Source organism: Sceloporus undulatus, chromosome 5, assembly GCF_019175285.1.
Source record: "Sceloporus undulatus isolate JIND9_A2432 ecotype Alabama chromosome 5, SceUnd_v1.1, whole genome shotgun sequence".
NCBI lineage: Eukaryota > Metazoa > Chordata > Lepidosauria > Squamata > Phrynosomatidae > Sceloporus > Sceloporus undulatus.
Genome location: NC_056526.1, coordinates 23,596,694 through 23,622,178, shown reverse-complemented (window position 1 = coordinate 23,622,178; position 25,485 = coordinate 23,596,694). Strand labels below are relative to the sequence as shown.

Sequence of the window (25,485 nt, the reverse complement as noted above, 5' to 3'; positions counted from 1 at the left end):
GTGATATTCTTTCTCCACCATTTACAGTTATACCACAGGGAAGTGAAGTTATTTTTTGATTACATTACAGTTATAATATAATCTATGTATAACTTCCTCATTGGGCAAACAAAGTGATTACAAGTATCTAATTCTATATAACAAGTAAATTCTATGTTCTGAGTGGAGCTTCCTGACCAAGTCAATCCTTAATGATGAGCACGTAAAAAAATTGTGTGAAGAAACAAATTGTAATCTGGGAGGCGTTACAAACCACTGCTTTGCGGCGGTCTGCCAGCGCTGCTCTTTGCTCCGCGAGGGAGTCGCAGCATACAAACCGCGCGACTCCCTCGCAGAGCAAAAAAGAAGCTCCAAAATGGAGCTTCTTCCTGTGGCACCGTTATGACATCGCGAGGCGCCCATGGTGCAACCGCGACGTCATAACCGCCACGCCCCGTCTGGACGCTATGTGTCCAAGACGTAAACATGGCGGCGGCCGTGTGGAACGGCCGCTGCCATTTGTCATGGACTGAGTCCGTGATAGGGAAAGAGGCGTCTAGAAGAGACGCCCCTTTTTTTAAAATGGGACGTCCTGAGGACGTCCGAAATGGCGGTCTATAACCCGCCACAGATCTCTAGTGGTGAGTGCTGTTGACTCTAACGTCAGTTTGATACTGATATGTAGTTTGTTACTTAGTAATTACCAAGGTACAAAATGTATTTGGGGCATAGGAATCTGCACCCTGGATATCTCATTTACAGTTTGTATTAAAACCCAGAGTGAATTCACCAACCCCATGGATTGGAAGGCACCGGTGGGCAATGGGAAACCATTGCCCACTGGATGCCTAATGAAAACACACGTAATGTAACCAGGCCACCTTACTTTGGAATATCTTTACTTTTGAACTGAAAGGCAAATATGAAAGAAGAAAAGAATAGAGAATGATTATACCATGTAGATGTTCACCATTATTTCTAACAGAACTAACTTCTGTTAGTTAACTATTGATTAACTTCTGTTCTGTTAACTATTGATCTTTACTAACCTGGGTCAAGATCAATAGGGATGGACAAAGATGAAAAATGAATTAAGAAAAACAAAATTCTGAACATATTATTCCTTGGGTACATTTGTATCCCATCTTTCCTAAAGGATAGTACAGTGTGCCCTTGCTTTATGCGGGGGATCTGTTCTGGACTCCCGTGCGTAAAGCAAATACCACCTATACTCGAGCCCCATTTAAATGTATGGGGCTCGTGCACGCGACAGTGTGGTGGTGCACTGGCACGCGTACACCAGAAGCACTTGCCCCATTAGTCCCTATGGGACGTGCCGCCCCTTCCCCCTGCACGGCTTTCAGCATATGCTGAAAGCCGTGTAAAGCGCGCCCGCATATGGCATGGGTGCACTGTATCCTCGCAACAATAATTCTATGAAGTAGGTCAATCTGAGATATGGCAGCTGGTCTGAGGTTACCAAATGAATTTCAGGCTGAGTAGGGACTTGAACCTGGACCTCCCCAATCCTCATCCAACACACTAACCACTATGCCAAACTAGCACTCCACAAAATCATCCTCTCTCCCCACTCCACATTTCACCCTGTACATGTTACATTCCTATGGAGTGGCAATTGACGCAGCACGGAACTCGTTCTGTGCTGCACGGATTGCATCGGCAGAGTCTCATCCAGCAGAGCTGTTCAGGGTGGTCAGGGAATTAACACAACTACCGATTGCCCTGAACCCCTATTAGAACCAACTATAGCCTGCTGTGATGCTTTCAATGACTTTTTTGCCGATGAAATCTCTCAGATAAGGACGGATCTTGACACTGGTCTTTTGACAGAACCTATAACAGAGGTGTCCAGTGACTCTGGAAACAAGGTTATTCTGGATCGATTTGAGTTTGTAAATACCGAGGATGTGGACAAGCTCCTTGGTAGCAGGAAAAGGACAACATGTTCTCTTGATCCTTGCCCTTCCTGGCTGACGGTTCAGGGAGGAGATGCTATAAAAATTTCATTACATCGTATAGTTAATGCATCTCTTCGGGAGGGGATATTTCCATCAGCCTTGAAACAGGCAATAGTGAAACCACTTTTAAAGAAACCCTCCCTTGATCCCCTGCAGATGTGTAATTATAGACCAGTCTCTTTACTACCATTCTTGGGCAAGGTGATCGAGAGGACAGTCGCCTTTCAGCTCCAAGCTGTCTTGGATGAAACCAATTATCTAGACCCATTTCAAACTGGCTTTAGAGCGGGATACGGAGTTGAGACTGCCATGGTCGCCTTAATCGATGATCTTCGTCTGGACATCGACAGGGGAAGTGTGACCCTGCTGGTGCTCTTGGACATCTCAGCGGCCTTCAATACCATTGACCATGGTATCCTTCTGGAATGCCTGAGAGAGTTAGGTATTGGGGGCACTGTGCTTCAGTGGTTCCAGTCCTACCTCTCGGATAGATTCCAGATGGTGAGGCTCAAGGACAGCTGCTCTCGCAAAAGAGAGTTGACATCTGGCATCCCCCAAGGTGCCATTCTGTTCCTCATGCTATTTAACATTTACATGAAGCCGCTGGGACAGATCATCCGGAGACATGGAGTGCGGTGTTATCAGTATGCTGATGACACCCAGATCTATCTCTCCATGTCTCCAACTGGTATAGTGACTAAGGATGGTGTCTCTCCTTTGGATGCCTGCCTGGAGTCAGTAATGGGATAGATGAGGGAAAACAAACTCAAGTTGAATCCGGAGAAAACAGAGGTATTCGTGATAGGTACCCCAGGCCCAGGCAGGGAAATTTGTCATCCAGTCCTGGACAGGGTCACACTTCCCCTAAAGGACAAAGTCCACAGTTTGGGAGTACTCCTGGATTCATCGCTGCAGTTATCATCTCAAGTGGATGCAATGGCCAGGAATGCTTGGTACCAGCTTTGGCTGATACTCCAACTGCGTCCCTGTCTGGACCGAAAGGACCTTGAAACTGTAGTACATGCACTGGTAACCTCTCGTTTGAACTTCTGTAATGCGCTCTACATGGGGCTACCTTTCTACCAGGTTTGGAAGCTTCAGCTAGTTCAAAATGCTGCAGCCAGACTGGTCGCTGGAACTTCCAGGTCAGACCATATAACACCGGTACTAAGATCTCTACACTGGCTGCCTATTAGCTTCCGGGCTCAATACAAAGTGTCGGTTATTACCTATAAAGCCCTATATGGCTTGGGCCCGAGTTACTTGAGGGAACGCCTCTCCCCACATAGTCTGCCCCACACTCTCAGAACATCAGGAAAAAATTTATTAGTACACCCTAAGGTGAGACTAACAGCAACCCACCAGAGAGCATTTTCATCAGCTGCACCAATGTACTGGAATAAACTTCCAGAAGAGCTTCATATGACCCCCTCATTGGACGCCTTCAAAATGGCTTTAAAGACCCACCTCTTCCGATTAGCATTTCCTTCGGACTCCTCATAGAGATTGTCTCCCCGATACAAATGGTTAACTACAAATGATAGATTCCTTGCTTGTCTTATTGCTTGTTTTACTGATGTTCGATTTTTATTGGTTTTTATTGATAGATACTTTGAGAGGCTGTTTTTATGATGTGAAAGTTTTAAATGATTTTGTAAACTGCTTTGATTGCCTCGGAAGAGCGGTATATAAATAAAGCATATTATTATTATTATTATTATTATTATTACTACTACTACTACTACTACTCCTCTTTGCATTTACAGTGGATAAGTAGCTAAAAAAAACCTATGAAAATCATGGGTCATCCGAAATCAACAGATGACTTGAAGGCAAATACATACCCCCATACTCTGAGGTACGGAACCTGATATCTACAGATCACACATGGTGAATTCAGGTTGTGTGCTACCACTAAAGTCTAGGCAGAAAAGTTTATTATAGTGTAACAAAACAGGCAGTACTGTAGCAAAACAGGCTACTTGGAAAGCAAAAGGCCAGAGCACACTGAATATGTGAAATGGACAACACATACAAAAGTTTCTAGGTGAGGCTCCTTGTCTAATTTGGGGAACAGGGAATCTATCTGCATGGGCCAGAATACTCCAGGGCTAGCCTCTAAGCTGTCCAGGCATCCCTCCATTACCTGAGGCCCTCCATTGTAACACTGGATGGCTGTTCATATGAGCATCCTGCAGTGCCATCCACTACCACTGATGGCAAGGTGCTTGCTCTGAGGTCAGAACAAGGCACCTAGCATTGAACATATGGCTGAGTACCTCATTCTGACCTCAGAGCAAGTGACTCTCACCAGTGATGGTGACAGTGGGCAACACAGCGGGACTCATTTTAAGCACCCACCCAGTGTCACAACAGAGGGCTCCAAATCTTCCAGGAAGATACCGAGCAAATAATGACTTTATTTAAATCACTAAAAGTGGGTATATGTTGGACAGCCATCATGGGGTGATGGTTTGAAAGCTGGACTAGGATTCTGGAGGTCAGGATTTGAATCGCTTCCTGTAAAGCTACTGGGTGACTTTGGGTATGTCATACTTTCTCAGCTTCAGAGGATAGCAATGGCAACCCCTCCTCTGAAAAAACCTGCCCAGAAGTAGGTACTCCTTAGGGTAGCCATAAGTTGGGAATGGCTTAAAGGTACACAACAACAACCAACAAATACCCCGTTTTGGTGCTGAATGGGCTGTGGGTCATCTAGATTCCCCACTGAGAGGATGGGGATAGGGCTGGGGAAGGATGATTTATTTGGACTGTGCAGACAGGGCCCAGGAGTTCCTCAGCTTGTTTCTGTGTTGGTGCATCACTTTTCTATGTCAGTTCATCACAGGTGTTGGGATTTTCTGTCTCAGATAACAACCTGAGTACAATGTTCCTTGTAGTCAAGTAGATAGGGAGGTGGAGGCTGAGTATTCTGCTCCACCTGACACATGAAAACCTCTTGAGTATGGAAGATATGAGCAGATATGCCAAAAATATGTATAAGTTGTAGTAGTGATGGTGAAGAGCGAAAATTGCAGAGCAGGGTCAATTGCATATTTTCCCTGAAGACCAAACCCATGTGTTCTGTGCAATAAATTCACACTAAAGCAATGACTATAATCTTTTCACACTGCAGTGCAGAGATGGGCCTCTTCAGTGGCACGCAATAAAATGGGGAAAAAACCAACCCTGCATTAATTAGCAAAGCAACCCAAACTAAATAAATGATATAGCCAACTGTGGCAGGGCTGGGTGGCAGAAAGGATTACAGAAAGAAGTAATTGATTTTTTTTAATTTACTCATCATCTTCCTATGCAACTTAGCCATAAATCCCACCCACTCCCACCCCCATATTGGTATTTGGAAGCAGCAGAGCTTCCAAAGAATGAAAATAGTGTCCCTGAGAAGGCTGCAGTGAGATGTTTCTAAAAGCAGGCATGCACTCCTGGGATCTCTTAGTTGACTCCCTGCCATCTCATATTAATACTGATAATATTGTGCAATCAAGCCAGCCCTCCAGGAAAGTAGTAAGTGTTCAAAACTGAGGGGATGTGTTCCAGTTTTATCCTTCCCACCTGTCTAATTAGAAGTAAAGAACTTAAAACTTTTTTTACCTTTGGAGACTTTGAGTTTAACATTCAGCTCTCACTGTTACATTCAGTGATAGCTCTGGTCCCTTTCTAAGCCAATTGGAGGAACAAAAGGTGCACAATTCTTGTGTGTTGCTGTTTTGTGGGTCTGTTCTCTGGATACCATCATCTGCAGGAAAGAAACACAGGACTTTAAATTCCGATTGATGAGAAATTCAAATTAATAGTTTATTCTTGTTGATCTCCACTATATTAAACCCACTGAATCAAAAGGATTTGCTTAAAGGTTATCATAATTGATTTGATAGGTCTGTTCTGGCAGCCATTAGCAGCTAGATTTGAACCACTACATCAAAAGAGGGAGATTTTCACACAGTCTGTTGGTCATGGAATTTGTACACATTTGCTCATTAGTAATCCTTAGGCTTAATTTAGGGCATGACTCTGAAAAGTTGTGGGGGGAGGGAATTGTACTGCAACTCAACATAATTCCTCTGTCAGCATGGCCAATGTCCATGCTGCCTGGGGGATTCTGGGAGATGAAGTCAAAAGGAAAACTTTTTGGAAAGCTCTGGTTTAGGCATATATTGAAAGTGGATTGTGTGTGGCTTTCAGATTCTTGTGTTAGATGCCATCATAGTGGCTTCCCATAAACCACCAAAATGGAGAGCACATATTTGAAAATAATTGCACATATATATGTATAGTGTGAAAACATAACATATTAATGTACATTTGGGCAGAATTAGCAGCCCTTAAATCAAAATGCAATATACAGTGTAGCCTTCCCTTATGTGGGAAATCTTTTCTGGACCTCACCACATAAGAGAAATACCACATATGGTGGAGCCCTATTGAAAATAATGGGGCTTGTGCCTGCAATGTGGCATGTGGCTTTCAGCATAAGCTGAAAACTGTGTATGGCACACCTGCATATGGCATGGGTGCACTGTATTTCATCAATACTGGGGAAGCCTGTGACTTCAGGGGAAGCCAACTTATTTTGCTTTATGAGTGCTAACTGGTTGTAAACAATTTTAAGAATCTTGACCTCTCTCTTGGTGTGTTACTTTCTAAATCTTTGGATTAAAAGCCATTTTAGTAGTGGGCTCCTTCTAATAAAAGACCACTGTGTCAAGCTTCAGTTTTTGAAGGTAAGAACTGTATAATCTCACATTAAAATGCAAATGCAGATACTCAAGTCCAAAGAAATACCATTAGAAACAAAAGTCAGGATGATCCATGCCACAGCATTTCCATTTTGTTTGTATGGTTGCTAAAATATGGCCATGAACAAGACTGACAGGAAGAGAACCAACTCATTTGAAATGTTTGAAGAGAGTTCTAACTCACCATGGACTGTCAAAAAGACAAATAAATGAGTCCTTGAGCAAAGTAAGCCAAAACTCTTACTAGAGGTCAACATGACTAAACTTAGGGGCAAAATAGACCAGCAAAAGAGGTGGCTTGAAGCCGCTCCTTCCAAAATCATATTGGGGCCACAGCAACTGCATGCCATGATCCCAATCCACCTTGAAGCCACCCAAAAAAGGAGCGGCAAATAGCAACTCTTTTTTTGGATGGTAAAAAGCTGGGTTTTCTACCTATGCCACAGCCAGAAGCCAGCTTTATGACGCTCTGGCAGGATGCAGTATGTACATGTGTGCTGCTGAAACATCATGAAGCCTCCAGGCAGCTTCTGGGTATCTTGGGAGCATGAGGCATATAAACGTCATGCTCCCAAGCCACCTGGAAGGTGGCACAAAAAGGTGGTCTGTTTCACCCCTTAGACTCTCACACGTTGGACACCTCATGGGATGACATAACTAACTCAAAAAGACAATGGTGCTCATCACAGCAGAAGAAAATGAGGAAGGCCCTATTATAGATGGCTTGATTAAATCAAAGAAGACATGATGACTGGGTGTGCTTCCACACCACAGAATCAAAGCAGTTTTACACCACTTTAACTGCTATGACTCTATCCTATAGAATCTTGGGATTTGTAGTTTGGTGAAGCACTAGAGCTCTTTGATAGACCTTGCTGGATTCTCACCAAATTATGGGCCTGAACAGACAGGCCAAAATAAAGCTGCTTCGGGTCACTTTGGAGGTATGCTATTTAAATGATGCATGCATCATAAGAGGCCTGAGGCAGCACCAAAGCCACACACCAGTCCTAAGGACTGGAGCGCAGCTTTGGCACAGCTTCTGTCCTCTTAAGATGCGTGTGTCATTTAAACAGCATACCTCCAAAGTAACCTGAAGCAGCATTATTTTGGCCTGTCTTTTCAGGCCCTATGAAACCCAGGACTGGGAGGGTGGAGTAGTCCTTCCATCTACACCTTCTCATCTCCCATGCAGTGTTAAATGGGGAACAAGACTGGAGCTGATAAGAGACAATTAGGACAAAACAAAACTGGAGATAACAAGGGACAATTTAGTCTCCATACACCTTGGAAATATGAAGAGAATGAACAAGACATGTTTTTGTTGTTGTTTATGCAAAGTTAGCTAAACAGCTGAAGGAATTCTAGATGAAATTGTCAAAATTGCATACAGGGGCATATTGCAATGCAAAGGCTGAAGAAGGTACAAAACTGTGTAGAATTTTATACAAGCTAAAAGGCAGGAACTATGAGTAATATTGAAAGCAATTTCCTTTCACACACTTTGCCAAGAAATATTATATACTCCTTATTAAAATATTTCATATTCATGAAAAACCATCACATATTCTTTACAAGCCACCCAAATGATCTAAAACAATTTCTGTGCTGCACTTCTGTTTTCTTTTGTTCAACCCAGGTTTTTTTTTTAAATGAATCATGCCCAAGTATATTAAAAGGATTTATTGTTACTTTCCTCCTTTCCCCCAAGTGGAAATAGTTAATCTTTGCAAACCACTGAAGCAGTGCTCTGTGAGTTACATATCTGCAGAAGTAGTGCCCCATAAGTTATATATCTTCACAGAGTGATTTGAAAAATATCACATATTTTTTCTCTCCTGAGGTCAGTTCTTCAATTTACCCAATACTGTGAAATATACAGTATATCCTTGTTTGTTTGTTTTTCTTTTGGAAATGATAAATAAATCACTCAGCTCCTTCATACATTCCCTTTTACAATTATCCATTTCAGCTTCTTGATCCAACTCAGGGTATATCACCTCTAAACCTCTGAAAAGAACATAGTGTTTCAATTCCATCTCACAATGACCTGTGATGACATTTTTATCACCTGTTTGGGAACTTTCTCACTTGTGTATCCAACCAAGGCCTTGATTCGTAGGATCTCTGCTAGGGACAAAAACCTTCACTTACTTCATTCTTCTTTCATGCATGTCAGAAGAAATAATTTCAAAAGGGTTCACCATACTGGGTAAAGTTCTCAGAATTTTTGTGCATTTTAAGGTGGGTTTTTTTTGTGGTACCTTATGCCTATTATTGCAAAAAAGGTATTTATACAAAAGATAAAGCCACTTGTTTTCTGTGTATTTAACCAAAATGTTTTTGGGTTTTTTTTTGTTCAGGAAAAGGAAGATTTTTGCACAAATGAATGTATTTGTGTAAAATGCAGCAAGCATGCACACACATACACAAAAGCTTGTAGCAGTTCACTATGTATTGAGACACCCTTTCTCTTTTAGTGTTTTTTCTGGATTAACTTCCAGAGACACAATGTAAAGACAGAAGATAACTCAAACAAAATACAAATGGGCACAGTCACATCAGTTTGAATTGCAAACAGCTTAACAACTATGACTATTTAATATGGAACTTTTTCATTTTTTTTTTTTAAATCCTACTAAACTGACTAGCCATGTTACTCTATGGCACTCAAGTAACATTTGCACGTGATGAGGACGTCAAAATGGCAGCACCTGTACATACGGGCGCTCCCATTTTGACGTGACGGACGCCTAGCATCCGCACGTCTCGGCGCCTTTATGACGCCACAAGTGCGCTGCTTTTTGCGGGTTCTTTTTGCTGCGTGAGGGAGCCGCGCGATTTGTCCGCTGCGGCTCCCTCACACAGCAAACTAGGGCGGCGGCAGACCACCCTTTTGGGCGGTCTGTATCCCGCCTATATTAATCTTTTTTAGAATGCCATTACTCTCTCAGTATCAGCCCCTTACTATATCACACTATCATCTACACATTAATCCTAGTTCGGAGTTAAGCAACCCTCTCATTCCCAAAAGTATTTAGGCTCCTGGGCTGTTTTCCATTCAGAGTTCTGGAAAATCATGAGACTTGTAACAAAACATTGCAACACAGATGGTCCTTGAGCATTGTTTAGCCAGTGATTCATACATTTATCCATTATGCTCAATATCACTCTTTCTCTTACATGGGTTTGAACTTCCACTCAATAGCCAACCAGAGTTTCATGGCTACTGAGCATTCACAATCTTTGCTAGTCTGCCCCTTTGTTTTCCCCACTCTCTTATTGTTATTTATTTATTTATTTATTTGTTATTTGTGCAAATCACAGGTCCATCCTAAACCTCCTGGTGTCTCCCTCTTCTGCTTAGATGGTACTGTTTTGACAGAGTAAGTGGTAGCATCCATGCACAACACTTCTTGATGCATTTGCACACGATGAATTTGAGATGGTCATTTTAACAATTCTCTGTGTGTGTGTTCTTAGAGTGATGGACTAGGAGTTCGGTACACCAGGGTTCAAATCCTAAAATCAACCATGGAAACCCAGTGGGTGATTGTGGGTAAATCTCTCAGCCTAAAAGGAAGGCAGTGGCAAATTTCTTCTGAAAAAAATCTCACCAGTAAAACCCTATGCTAGAGTTTTCTCACCATAACCTGGAGTTGACTTGATGTCACACAACAACAACAACAACAGCAACTCTCTCTCTCTCTCTCTCTCTCTCTCTCCCAACTTTTATCTCAGTGTCTGGGGTTGCTTACCCTTTGCAGTGGCAGAATTGCTTTGTTTATTTCACAGCTTTTCGCTGCCCTCCCATGCAAATTCACAAGTGAATGAAGAACTTTGAAAGAAAGACCAGTTAATTCATATTGCACCTGAGAAATAAAAAGTAGGCAAATTTGTTTGTTTTTTCCAGTGAGAATTACATGTTTTGGTGACATCTCTATTCAGAGGTTTGTTGTAGTACACAAGCAGAGGGAATCTGAAATATATGCTACAGTCTTACCAACTCCATTCCCTTCCTTCCTGTGCTGATGAGTAAAGTCTGAAAAAGAGCTGCAACTGCATTCTGCTGAACACCCGTTACAGAGCTCCATGTGTTTGGAAACTCTGATCAGGCAGGTCTACAATCAGATGACCACAGTTCCAGATCCTTTGTGCAATTACAAACTAAAAGATGAGTGCTGCCATATGGACTTTTTATGTCATCCCCTCAAACTCACTCCTAAGAATCGAGACAACATACTTCTCCAGTTTTTCCATTCCCACATTTTATTCATGGTCATCCCAAATATTCGCCTGTATCAACATTTGATCAGAACATCCTGCCATGCTGGCACCAATTTTAGGGTTAGGGACCGCACAGCAACCACACCTTACCCTAGCATGGCACCGTAACAGTGGCGGCATCCTATGCACACCAGCTGCCCAGAGGCCCCTGTCCGGGGCTTTTCGGGACCATGGAGAAGTGGCAAAATGCTGCTTCTCCATGGTGCTGAAAAGGGGTGTCTCTGGGGCTTCATGCCCCAGGACAACCCGACAGTTGCAGCTTTCTCCCATGGCTTCATTCCCGTGGCCATCTGGCTGCCACATGGTAACGAAGCTTGCAGCGCTGCAACAAAAAGGAGTTGCCTAGAGCCGTTATGATGCTACTTCCTGTGTGCCATGTTTGGGCACTCAGCGGTGGTGCCGGTGTCATGGCAGCCCCAGTGCAGATGGGAGGCCGCCATGATGCCAGCACAGTCTCGTACTAAGGTTAGCGAGCGTGCAGATGGTGCACACTCCCTAACCCTAGTATCTGCATGAGTACACCGCTTTATGTCAGTCTGTACCTTGCCTATGTTCCCTTTGCCAGACACAGACTTTAGGATATCTTTCACAAAGATAATCGGTTGGCTTCTGGCTATGGGAACAACATCAGATGCTTCTTTTCTTTTCCAGTCCCCCTGCTCTCTATGAGTAATGAACTACACATTGGGGGCAGCTATTGTAGGATACAGTGAGTTCTGTAAGGTGAAATTATGCTTGCATATGTCACAAACAGGATGCCAGCCTATGTCTCCAAACATGCTTCTTATCCCTCCTGCTCTATAGTAATAGTTAAATAAAACAACTGAACAACATGGTTTTCACGTAGAACCTAAAAGGATACTATATATTTCACACAAATAAAATAATATTTGGAAATAGGTATTTCTATTATTGAAGCATCAGACCTTTTAGATTCTTTCTCCTTCACTGATGCCTGCTTTGTGTTTATGTATGTGTTTGCTCATGTGTGTCAGACAGACACACAGGCAGAATCATCCCAATCATAGTTTGGCAATGGATCTGGTTCTATATTACTTTGTAGTGTTGTACTAGTAAATAACTATTAAGTCTTAACTAGTTACTTGAAATTTCTCATTTCAGTAGCTATGGCTGCATCTGCATCACAGAAATAATGCTGTTTGACACCACTTTAACCGCCATGGCTCAATGCTACAGAATTCTGGGATTTGTAGTTTTGTGAGCAATTTAGCCTTCTCTGGTACAGAGCTCTGGTGTCACAACAAACTACAAATCCCAGGATTCAATAGCACGGAGCCATGGGAGTTAGAATGGTGTCAAATGACATTATTTTTGAGGTGAAGATGTAGCCTGGATCCCATTATGGCCTGAATCCTGTGGCTGCAGTATGCAGAGGCTAAGTATGTTGGAATAGGCAGTGATGGGAAGTGGAGGAAGACTGCAGCTCTGAAAGAAGTCAGGCAATGGAGGGGGAAAGGCTATTCAGAGCTGGCAGATTTTGCCTGCTTTCTCTGGCCACCACTGTGTGATCCTGGATTAAATGCAAAATCTAATGCACCAACAGAATTCTAGTCTATAATCCTAGCATAACTAGGGAGGATATCACTCATTTTATAATATGATTGCAACTTTTTTTCACAGCTACAGAGGAGTGGTGTTGGAGGAGGATTGCCCTATGGTTCAAGCTGTGGTTTCTCCTCAGTAGTGTCACTAGCTAGGATGCAAAGGGTGTCACCTGGGAAGGTTGAGGATTCCCCTCTCCTCCCCCCCCCTTTCCCCTTCCCAAAGGGAAAGGAAGATGCAACCAGGTGTCACCCCTCCTCTGGAATATCACCTGGTGAGGCCCGCACTCCCTGCACCCCACCCCTGTGACACCACTGCTTCTACTGTATCTCATGTTTCTGCCTGAAGCTTTGTTGTTTTTGTTATGGTGTGATATGCAAAGTGTATGTATTTGCTTTGGTGTTTGGGGTTTTTTTTAATCAGTTTGTTTTCATTTCAGATTCCATAATGTGTTGGACTTCTGATGTGTTGGACTTCTGATGTTACAGGCCCTTTGATCCAGAGGTGAGAACACAGAGATGCCAAGAAGACAAGCAGCCAATGCCATGAAACTGTTCCAGAGAAACACACGGTCTCTCCCACACAAATATTCCAGCTGGGCGTACCCATTCCCACACTCCATATGAAGCAGTGACACAAGGCAGCATAAGAAAAGACATTTGTTGCCTCAAACAAGCAAGGATGACAAAAAGAAAAAGAACAAGAACACCCTCTGAGAATCACAATGCTTTAATCTGCATTTCACTGATGGGCAAATGAAGGGCCTTTCCGGATGGCTGCCTTTAATGCAGCAAGATTAGAAGCCGTTACTCCGTTATGTCAAAGAGACACAAATGTCTTTCCTCAAAGAAGCACAGTCATTGCTGGCAGCAGAGGTGGAAGGGGATGGTGTAGAGAGAAAAAGATGATGCTCCACTTATTTTTCTTCAAGGTAGTCATTCTTTTTCAGGATGAAATTATATTTCTCCAAGGCCACAAGGGACTGGGAGTCAGGCATGTAGCTTGTACAACATATAACCACATTTTAAAACACACTTAAGTGAGTACATGGCTTTACTGTGCATCAGGACTACAGAATAACATCAGGCGGTCTGGAATGGCCCTGTCTGTTTTGTTATTGTGGTGGTATTTTTTAATTGTTCTCTCATTACAGGGGGCTTAAAAAACAAACAAAAAAAATCATTTTGCCAAAATTGAAGGTTTTTTTTAAAAAAACACCACCACATGTGTGTGTGTGTGTGTGTGTGTGTGAGAGAGAGAGAGAGAGAGAGAGAGAAAGAGAGAGAGAGAGAGAGAGGAAGGAGGGAAGGAAAGAAGGAGGGAGGGAAGAATATTTGATATATCAACTAGAATTCTGAAAGAGATTTGCTTTTGTTGTGTGCCTTGAAGTTATACCTGACTTCTGCTGACCCAAGGTGATACTGTCCCAGGATTTTTTGACGACTGAAAATATGTGACTTGCCCAAGGTCACCCAAGGGGTTTCCACGGCAAGTTGGGATTTGAACTCAAATCAGTATGCCACACTGGCTCCACACATAATATTGAATTATTCCTATGTGTGTACATTCATGATCTTTGTGAAAGGAGATATTCACTACTTCCTTTGTGTATTGACCCCCTGCATGCAGGGAGAAAAGCATGTTCCTCCTATATATATATGCACAATGATGAGGACATCTTCAGTTGCTCCCAAGGTGTCATCATTATGGGTCTGACTATAGGAAATTACCTGGCCAATCACTGGCTTTCCTCCTATCCACCCTGGGCTCCTAAATTGCTGTATCATCGTGGCAGGGCAGAAGTAAGATGATAAGTTCTTGATGTGGGAAGAGAGGGATGGGGTGCAGTTCTATCTGGAGAAACTTTGGTTCTACCAGACTATTCAGGATCTCAGCCATCATGTCATTTGACTTTGAGTGAGGCCACTTTAAACTCATGAGCATCAAGAGAAGGGGGAAAAAACTTTGTTTGACTATGGGCAGAGATAGGTGAATCCTGGGAACTTTTGGGAGAAGGCATTCAATAATAACCCTCTTTAAATATTTGAAGAGATGTCATATTGAGGATGGAGCAAGCTTACCGTATTTTCTGTTGCTCCAGAGACTAGGAAACGGAGCAATGGATTCAAGCTACAGGAAAGGAGATTCCTCCTAAACATTAGAAAGAACTCCCTGATGGTAAGAGCTGTTGGACAGTGAAATACACTACTGCCTGGGAGTGTGGTAGAGTCTGCTTCTTTACAGTTTTGTAAACAGAGGCTTGATGGCCATCTGTCACAGGGAAGGCTTCAATTGTGTCTTCCTGAATGGCAGAATGGGACTAGACTGGATTGCCCTTGGGGACTCTTCCACCTCTATGATTCTATGTCATGTTCATTTGCTATTTGAATTGGTCTGTTTTTAAAGATATTTTACATCATTTGAGTGCTGTGCCATTGTGGTTTCTTACTACAGCTAGCTTGCTTTACATAATGTTGTGTTGCAATGTCATTTTAAAATTACGCCATAAATTATAGACATGTTAATAGTTGCCTAGGCTGACTCTGCTGTTAGACAGAGTGAGGCAATTGCTTCAGGTAGTGGATGTTAGGCAGGAGCAAGACTTTGGAAAGTAGAGCTATGAGTTCCACATATCCTGACTTAACAAAAACATCTACTACTATTATATTTATTTATATCCTGCGGTTGAGTCCCAAAACTGGGACTCAAAGCAGCTCACAATTTAAAAGAATAATGCAATTAAAATATACAAAAGCTGAGCATTAGAATAGAATTAAACTATTACAATATTAAAAATAATAAAATGCAATGACAAAATTAAGATAAAAGCCATCTAGAAAGTCTTCTCTCATGTCTCCACCAACTGTGCCTGTAGCGTTGGTGGGACTGAGAGAAGGGCCTCTTCTGATGTTCTCAGAGACTGGGACAGCACATACAGGGAGATACAATATGTCAAATAGCATGGATCTGAACCATATAAACTATTGGTGGGGGACATTGTTCTGTCACAAAGGTTCACACAATAGGGAACAAGGGGATGGTCTCTAATCAAAAAAAACACCAGATCATTTCAGCTCTTCAGTGGCACACAGCTCTTGGACTATATTTTAGTTGTCCCATTCACACACAGGTTTGAATTAACTTTTTGTGTTTATATTTTATGTCAATATTAGTAGTAAATAAAAGTCATTAAAATTAACTATGCATTATTTTGGATGGGGGGGCTGTTCAAAGGAGACTAGGGATGCAATTCTTTGCTATTTTTCTTCCTGAAGGTAGCAACAAGTAATTTTCATAATTTTCTTCTTGCTATAAGAAAGTCTTTAAAAACTGTACAGTTTTTCAAGATCAGTCAAAGTTCAGAATTTATTCTGCACACACACAAAAAATTCAGATGTGATTTTGTTCAGAAAACTACATTTTCTGGACAAAATAGGCTATGTTTGTGATGGCAAAGGCAAACCCACTCTGAACAAATCTTACCAAAAATCCCTCCATGATAGGTTCACCATAGGGTTGCCATCAGTTGGAAGAATGATGTGAATCCAAACAACAACAAATTTCACACAAGATGGAATACATGGGAAAATGTTTTCTGTACAGGAAATAAATTGTTTTCTGCACAAAATAACCATGTACAAATTTTGCAATGAAGGAGTCTCAAACTGCAAAGATTCTCATCAGCACCATCTCCCTCAGTGCTGAGCAGTGGATGGGTCCTCTTAGGCGTTGCCACTGCCGTCACCACTGCCTTGCCAGCCAAGCAGTTCCCTGCAAGAGCCTGGCCATTGTTTCTGCTGAGGTCAGAATGGGGCACCCATGAGATTAACAAGGAAGGGGTAGAGCAATATCCTCCTGGTTGATCACATGGCAGGATGCCCTGTTTTGACCTCAGCAGAAGCAATGATGATAGCTAGGCTCTTGCAGGGGGTTGCTTGGCCAATGAGGCCTCAGTGGTGGTGATGGCACTAAGAGGGATTGACCAGTGAAGAGGTTGTGGTGTTGCTCAGCGGCCTGTCTGGGCATGTTTGACCCACATCATATTAACCCAAGGCAACTTTGGATCATAATACTCTGGATTTATGATGCCAGTGTAGACACACCTTTGGTGCTTCTTGACTGCATTAAGGTTATAAAGCCAACGCAATACTGATACACTGCTCTTCAAGGAGCATTTTTCCCCTCCTGTGTCAAGACCTCTATAGCAGGGTCCTCTAAGTTTACTCCTGGCTGATGAACCTGAGTTTGCAAGACCTAAAACTTTCATTTTAATGAAAACCAAACTGAGAGCCCATCAGATGTGTTCTTCCTTGCTAATGACAGATAAACAGGTCCATTATTATCAGTGTCAGAAGCAAAGTGGCATCACCTAGCTCCTTCTCCTCCTCTCCCCTTTGCCCATTCTTATGTCTGTGAGGAGAGGGCATGATTTCTAAGTGTTTGTGAAGAGAGGAAAAATGATCACAAGTGAGGTGCCCGGTTTATTTTCTTGCCACTGAGGCTCAAGTGCCAGCCCTCAGCTGACAGTGTCAGGTTAAATATAGCACACAGATTGACTGCAGCCTCCCCTTTAATGTCACTATGACAGCTCTTGCCAGCTCTGAATGCATCATTAAAGCCATAACAGTGAATGTGCTGGTAGCAGAGGATGCTTGTGAGATAGGGATGGGGAACTGCAATGCACCAGGGCATGGGCAGACCCCAAATATTCTCTCCCCACTGACACACCTTTTAACAAAGCATAGACTGATGTTGTCACCAAATGTTATATTTTCTGGCATGGAAATAAGGAATCTCCATAGCTCATAATGCTCACCTCAGACATGAAGTGAGCATTTCATACACACAAACATATCAAAATGTTCTACTGCAGCTCAGGTTTTAATACAATCCAAAGAATCAATCTTGGCTACCTTTATTCATCTTCTACCTGTGTACTTGCCGTGGTGCTTCAGCACTAACAGGAGGGAGGAATGGCCAAAGACAGAATTCTCCCTCCACCTACCTTTAGCTTTCACTTCAATCACTATATCATGGCCAGAAGTCATTCCTGCAAGAATTCATTTATAACCACAGAAGCAAGCCATTTGTGCCTGCATTAATGCAGTTTGACAGAACTTTTACTGCCACAGAATTCTAGGATTTGTAGTTTGTTGTGGCACCAGAGCTCTCTGGCAAAGAAGGGTAAATATCTCACAGAACTATAAATCCCAGAATTCCACAGCACTGAGTGGTGTCAAATTGCATTAATTTTGCAATGCAGATGCAGCCGGAATGAGAGGGAAGGAAGCTTGGATGGACTAAAGACTCATGTGAACTCCCGATATCACCAGATAGGCAAGTTGGCCTGATCTGGTTTTAACTTGGGCTCAGATCTTTGGATCAGGTGTTCAGGGTGCTGTTGTTGCAGTAGTGGTGTACCTTCAAGTAGTTTCTGACTTATGGCAAATCTATCATGGGATTTTCTTGCCAAGTTTTTTCGGGGGGGGGGGGGGTGCCATTCCCATCCTCTGAGATCACCTAAGGCTATCCAGTGGGTTTACATGGCTGAGCTGAGATTCAAACCCTGGTCTCCAGAATCATAGTCGAACACTTAAACCACTACACCATGCAGGGAGGTACTTTGGTTTTATGAGTCCAATTCTGAGCTTGACTGGAAAGTTTGCTTTATTATTAGCACAGGCAAGCCTCCAATTCTGTTCTAAGAACCTCAGGAATTCTGTATCCAGAATGTTATACAAAGAAAAGCATCCTTCTGTGAATAAATTATACACATCAAGTGTATTTGTGAATTTCTTTTCATTTTGCATTCATTACCTCTGCTAATACCATCTCAAATGTACTCAGTCTTATTTTACTCCCAAAGCTAGTCAGTCCTGGTTACTACTTGGATGGAAGACAAGCAGGTAGTACCAGGGATCTCCAGATAAGGCTCAGAACGTTTCCAGCCTGAGAATTTGGGAAGCCACTACTAGTTAGAGTTGACAATATTGGGCTACGTAGTCTGGTTTAGGGCACATCCAAACTACTGTAAAGTCCCAGTTCTTTCTGACTTTGTTAAAATAAACTGGCTTGTGAAGCTGGTATAAAAAAATCTCTGCTCATACCTGGATCTGACAGAATACATTCTGGTATAAACAAAATTCATATTGATCTCCAAAATAAATTTAAAAAAAAAGAACAGGAACAAAATCTGGGACTTTCTGGCCTTTTTAATCAATCTGGATGCACTCTCAGTATAAGACAACTTCTTCTGTTCCTAGTAGGGACGGGGGCAAATAGTACAATTATGTTTCCACCTCTCAATTGAAGCCAATCACCCCAATGTTTTTGTGATTTCATAACAAATTGTCTGCATATATTTAAACATAACCTTATAGCCAAAGGGAGTAACATTCTCTTTGAAAAAAATAAATAAATCTGCAATTCTACAGCTCCCAGAATCCCCAATGGCCACGACCCTTTGGGGTATTTTAAGATATACTCAAAAATAATAACTTTGTCAAGCTCTGCTTTCTTTACAAATGTTTGTTTGTTCACTTTATATCTTGCCTTTCTCCTGATATGAAATCATGGTAGCTTAATGAGCAAGTTAAAACAAAATACAACTAAAAACCCAATGCCATAGTTTTAAAATACACCACACACACACACACACACACACACACTAGCTATAATGTTAAAACATGTTTAATTTTTTAAAAATTGTATAATAATTTAAAAATCAAGATATAAATGCAACACACCCACACCATTAAAGAAACACTTCTGCACAATCGATGAATTGCTGAATCCCTATTTTAATAGTGAGATCTTTATCTCCTGGCAAAAAGAAAGGGGGCCAAGTCAGCCTTCTTTATTCCATGCTTTAGGAGCAGCCATCAAGAAGGCCCTCTCAGATGTTCTCTTCAGGCGAGCCTATGCCAATGTTGGAACTGTGAGAAAGATACCCCTTGAAGAGATTTAGACTTGAACAGGATGTACAAGGAGATATGATCTTTCAGACAGTTTAGGATTCAGTCACAAGACTACAGAATACACACAGATATTCTACTGTAAACATCCATGGGTAGTCATGTTGGCCATATAGGAAATTCAATAACATCAAAAATCCACCAAACAGTGATATCTTTATTGGGCCAACCTAAATGCACAATATACATGTTACAAGCTTTTGAAACTCCACTGGCTTCTTCATCAGGTAAGGTGTTAAAAACTGTACAGGAGAAACATAAAATAAAATGCAGACCTATTACTAACATCCTCAATTTTTTTTCTCCTGCATACTTTTTAAAAGTTGGAATCATACAAGCCATTGTATTCCCTAACAAAAGAAAGAATCATACAAGCCACTTTATTCCCTGTTACCAAATATGGATGTGAGAGCTGGACAGTTAAAAATTGAGACAGGAAGAAAATGAATTAATTTGAGATGTGATGCTGGAGAAGAATGCTGAGGATCCCGTGAAAAGACAAAAAGACAAATAAATGGGTCCTAGAGCAGATCAAGCCATCTCTCTGGAAGCCAAGATGACAAAACTGAGGCTGTCGTACTTTGGAAACATCATGGGAAGGCACGACTCACTGGAAAAAAACAATAATGCTAGGAAAGGTGGAGGGAAGTAGAAAGAGAAGAAGGCCACATGCTAAATGGATGGACTGTATTACGGAGGTCACAGATATGAATGTGCAGGACCTAGCCACAGTAGTGGAGGACAGGGGGTCTTGGAGCTATCTCCTCCACAGGGTTGCCATGAGTCGAGATCAACTCAAGAACAGTTAACAACAACAACAAATATATTTTAATACCTTGCCTGATAAAGAAGCCAGTGAGCTCCGAAAGCTTGCAACATGTATATTGTGAGTTTTGGTTGATCCAATAAAGGTATCACTGTTTGGTGGATTTTTGATATTGATAGATTCTACTGTAGTTTAAGATGGCAAAAAGCAAATTACTTTGGTTTTGACACTCTTCTCAAGAGCAGCTATGGGGAGAGGATGCAGGGTAGGATAATTGTCATTACATATCTAATTCTGGATGAAAAGGTGAGGCTTGAAAATGAACACTAAGCCACTTTCTGGGGAAAACATATTCCTAGTTCCACAGCCAATGGTAAGAAGCATGACACATCAAGGGTCTTGCAGTGACAGAAAGCAAATGGAAGCCTAAGAAATTCTAGTGGGTGATTCTGAATCCATTTAAATTGACTGATCAATAAATCAGAATTAGAGTGCTACCTTTCTGAGAAGTCTGCATTTGGGGACATACAGTTCTAGAACACATACTGAGAACCACAATTCATACAAGTTAAAGCCAACTGCACTGTGTATGTGTGTGTGTATACAGATCTTTCAAAAACTGGAGTCTGCTCTTCAGTTCTTCCAAGAGGATGAAAGAGAGGGAGAACTGTCATTTCAGAAACTGTAATGTCAGTGTTGGAGGTTTGTACACATAACATTGTGTATATATCTTTTTAAACTTCTAAGCTATGGAAGAATGAGAAAGCTTTGAAGTCTATGGCTTACAGAGGCCTGTTAAAATCAGAATTGTGTCCTTAATCAATTACGTTATTTATTTCAAATCTGAGAGCTTTCAATTGGTGAAAATAAATCGAGCAAAGCTCAAGAAGGTTCCTTTTAAAGGCCACTGAAGGAAGCATAAGACAGACGTTTATTAAATTCTATGTCAGTAATCATTTACAGAACAGAAAGCTCTCTTCAGTTTTTAAGAACAATTTTCTTCCCAAGAACCCAGGTTCATTTTTGCCCTCTGGTTGATTTAGTTATATGGTTCATGAAACCTGCAAAGGTCCCATCCCAGAGTATAGGATTTTAAATCATATGAAGGTGTTTTTTTTATGGAGTAGGTGTGTTTTAGTCATGCTTTTAACATTTCTATATTTTTACAAAATTTAAACTGTTTTTATATGATTTTAATTGTTTTTGATTCTACTGTAATTAAAAAAATATATTTTTAACTGTGAGCAAACTCAGGTCCTTGCTGGGAGAAAGGCAGCATACAAATGAAATAAATACAAATAAATAAATAAATAGGGACTTAAGTTAAATCAGGAACAACTCACTCTGGAACCCACTCAGCCTCTCTGCCTACCCACTGGCCAGCTAACTTGTCATGATTCACTCACCGCAAGTGTGATAACAATTTCAAGCTCTTCCTCTGCAATGCTAGAAATATGGAAAATGCAGGAAAATTGCAAGGTAGGCAGAATTAATGCTTTCATTTTGTCTTCCCCATTAGCTGAGCCATCAAGACCGCCATCCAATTTGGTTTTCTTTCTTCCTATAACCCCCACTCCCTTGAAGAAAAATTGTTCCCTTTCACTGAATATATCAAGAATGTAATGCACCACCAATGTCCCGTTCAAGATCCTGACTGGATGCTTCCTTAAGAGGCAAGGGTATCTCTCAGTATGTATAACTGAGTAGACTGATATTTGTTAATTTTCATTTTAAATAAATACTGAAAGAAGACTAGGAGAATGAGATACACATACCTTATGGAGATAGTCTATAAAAAATAGGAGGACTCAGTGCATCCCAACTGAATTTTGAGATAGCTAGCTAGCTTCCTTTCTTCCTTCCTTTCTTTGAATGCAGGGCAGACTGGAGGAATAATTTTTAAAGGAAGGACTTTATTTTATCTCCTTCATCATTGTTCTTTGTGTCACATAGTTCTGCTCTTCTGCTCTTCTCCTTCCCTCCTCTCACTCATCTCTCCTCAGGTGGTAGTGCAACACTACACCACACAACAAGTATGGCATCCATGCTCATATTTCTGTAAATCTTTGCCCAAGGCAGTTTCCCTTGAAGACACACTGGCTACATGACTTCTAGCCATGTTCAACAGCATCAGACATTCACGTGGATGCTGGCAGTCACTCATTTCTTGATCTCAGAATATGTGTCTATCTCTGTCTTCTTCTCTCTGTATATATAAGATGTGTGTCCTGCTCCTCCTGCCCCAAACAGAAATATCATGACAGTTTGCTTTCAGTGTCTTCAGAACTTCTACACATTTTTCTCTTAAATAGTGAGGTCCAAATCTGGCTATTTCATTTTCACCCACATTCATTTTTTTTTTTAAAAGAAGGACAACACCATTTTAATTCTGATGGAGTTTGGGAATTTAGGTAAGCAGCTGTTTTTTGTTTTGTCTTTTGTTGTTATTTTAAGTGGCAAATGAAATTTGCAATTTTCCATGCTGGAGAAATTTAGTAAGTATAGAGATTCACAGCATGAGTAAGGCCACCTTTTCTCTGCTTGCCATGCAGCTGTAAAGGATGAGGACACTCTCCGAAGAAAGGGTTTGCAACACTTATTCAGCACCAATAACATATAGGAATTCAATGCCCAGTTTTTAAGAGCACCCTGCCCAGATAGGACTTGAGGCTCATAGTAGGAACATAGGAGGACACTTTTCCTGTAGCTTCATAGGGTGCATCAACATTGCAGAAGCAATTGAACACAGTTTAACTGCAATGACTCAATGCTATGGAAATCTGGGACTATTAGTTTTGGGAGATATTTACCCTTACCTGTCAGAGAGCTCTTGTGCCTCACCAAACTACAAACTCTAGAACACCATACCATTGAGCCATGGAAGTTGACGTGTTGTCAAAGTGCTTTATTTCTGCAGTGTGGCAGCAGCCCCCAGATATGCCACATAGACACATTGAGACTGAGATCCATGGTTTTGCACATGCAGTTCCATGTCCTCTCCCTAGGAAGCCCTGAAAGAGGCCCTTGATGCTATCACTTACTCATGGAAAGGGAAGGCAGGGGTTGATTTGGGCCATAGAGAAGCAGCTCGTCTCAGCTCAGGGAAGGAATGAAGTGCACTTGCAAATGGAGTGCACCCACCATTTCCTTCCCTCAAGAGCCCAGAGCAGCTGGATCTTTATGGTCTAAATCACTTTGCCTTCCTCTCTCTCCTCACCAGTAAACATCAGGTGGCCCTCCTGTGGGTTCAACAGCTAGTGGGCAGTGGGAAGTTTTGGGATGGAGCCCAACTGCAAAATACCTTTCTCCATCGCATCCATAAAAGGGACTTATGTGATTGTATGTTGCCCTCTCACACACAAAAGTAACTAACAGGATGCCAACCTGTAAGTGTTACTGTCTCACACTTTTATTTTTTAAATCTCCAGTTGAGATTTCTATGAAGAAATGCATGCATTTGGGTGGGTGGGAAATGAACCAAACTAAATTCTCACCCCTCCCCGCTTTTAAGGTCAGCCTCTAAATTCATCTGGAATTTCACACCATGTGAAATTTGGCAGCAGGGAGCAGGCGTTTCTGAATGATAGCAACCTGGACTAAGGGAGCTGCTGCAAGGCATGTGACTGGCTCACCCTCAGCAAGTGCCTGAATAGTTTATCAAATATCAGCATATTTAATAAAAACAATTCCTCCCAGGAAAAAAAAAAGATCATGGGAATAATCCCTACTAAGCAAAAATTACTTTATTTTAAACGATATCACCCAAAATCTATTGTCCATACTGGCTGAGGGATTCTTGAAGCTGCAGTGCAAAAAATATAATTCTGCCAAGGTCTCGCGTGAACTAATGCTGAAGGAATGATGGGAACTAGCACTCCATCGTCACTGCCCTTATCATTCTGATCTTATGCCAATCAGAAGGTCAAATGCAAATCTGTTTGCATGGCAACTGCTGCCATTCCCACTTGGGAACTGCCTTGCCTTTATGCACTGTGTAATTTCTTTGGTTTTCCCAGGGTGATTGAGACCATAAAAATGCTTAAGAATTTACAGAAAAGAAAGATGGATTATTTGCATCATTACAGAGGATGTGGCAGGAATATTTACACCCTCCATCACCCCTACTCCTTTTAAAAATATACTCACTGAAAGCTACTGAGGTGTCAAAGAGGAGGTGATAGAAAAAAATCTGGGAAACTAAACAAACAGCCATGTCACAAGTACTGGGTAGGGCAGCCAAGAATGCTGAAGGAATTCAGCAATGAAGTGGTGGAGGCTGATAAGAAAACTGTGCTGTCTGGTGGGGAACAGATACTTCACCACTGGGCTTTATGGAAGAAATCATTGTGGATTGCTTGAAGAAATGGCCCTGGAGAACCAGGGATCCAAGGTGGTATCTGGAACAAAGTGCTGCAACATGAAATGCTTCACCTCTGTGTTCCATCCAGAAAGCTATGCCTTTTGGGTACTCTTTGCTCCCTGTCTAAGTGGGTTTTTCATATCCTTCTCATTTTAATAGCTTACATTCTACTGAGCATGTTTAGTCCATATCAAGATGTCTTGTGATTTTTTTCCATAGAAGTTGTTTCTGTTTTGTTTGCTCTTCTGCAAACCTTGGGTTTCTCCCTAGATCTACTGCAAACTTCAGCTAGAATGCCAATTGGACCATTTGGCTACTGTCCATTACTGGTAACCACATTGGCCCTGTCTGCAAAGACCAAATAAAACAGCCTTCCTTGACCTCTCAGTGGGAGTCTGGATGATGCAGGGCTGAATCCCTGAGTCTGCCGCAAATAATCCAGACAAAGACTGAGGCATTCAGCACCAAACTCAGGGTATACCCCTCTTACCATGGATTTTAAGAAATCTCCAGTTGCTCCAGAGCTTCCTGAAAGATCCAGAGCTCTCTGTTCTGACACCAGACAGCTGTGAGGCTGTATATGTTGTTCTGACCTCAGAAACAAGTGAATTGCCTCTATCTGGCACTGGCACGAAGGACTAAGGTAATGGGGGGGGGGGGGAGAGACTAAGGAAGCTCTTGAGATGTCCTCAGAATATCCTGGCCAGTGCAGACTGCAACATTAAGAATCTACTACAAATCAGTTTACTGTTTACATACATGCTGTTCAAACATCTATTCTTATTTTTGAAACAGTTCTAACATGCCCTTCATCCTT

At 41.8% G+C, this 25,485-nt stretch overlaps 1 protein-coding gene across 3 annotated transcripts in view; it reads right to left on the bottom strand.

Moving 5' to 3' along the window:
• CHRM2 (cholinergic receptor muscarinic 2) overlaps nucleotides 1–25,485 on the bottom strand; it is a 230,875-nt gene that overhangs the window by 147,277 nt on the left and 58,113 nt on the right. For all 3 annotated transcript variants that reach the window (XM_042466448.1, XM_042466447.1, XM_042466450.1), the window contains exon 3: nucleotides 5,574–5,718. The gene's annotated coding sequence lies outside the window, so the exon portion shown is untranslated. The remainder of the gene's footprint in view (nucleotides 1–5,573; nucleotides 5,719–25,485) is intronic.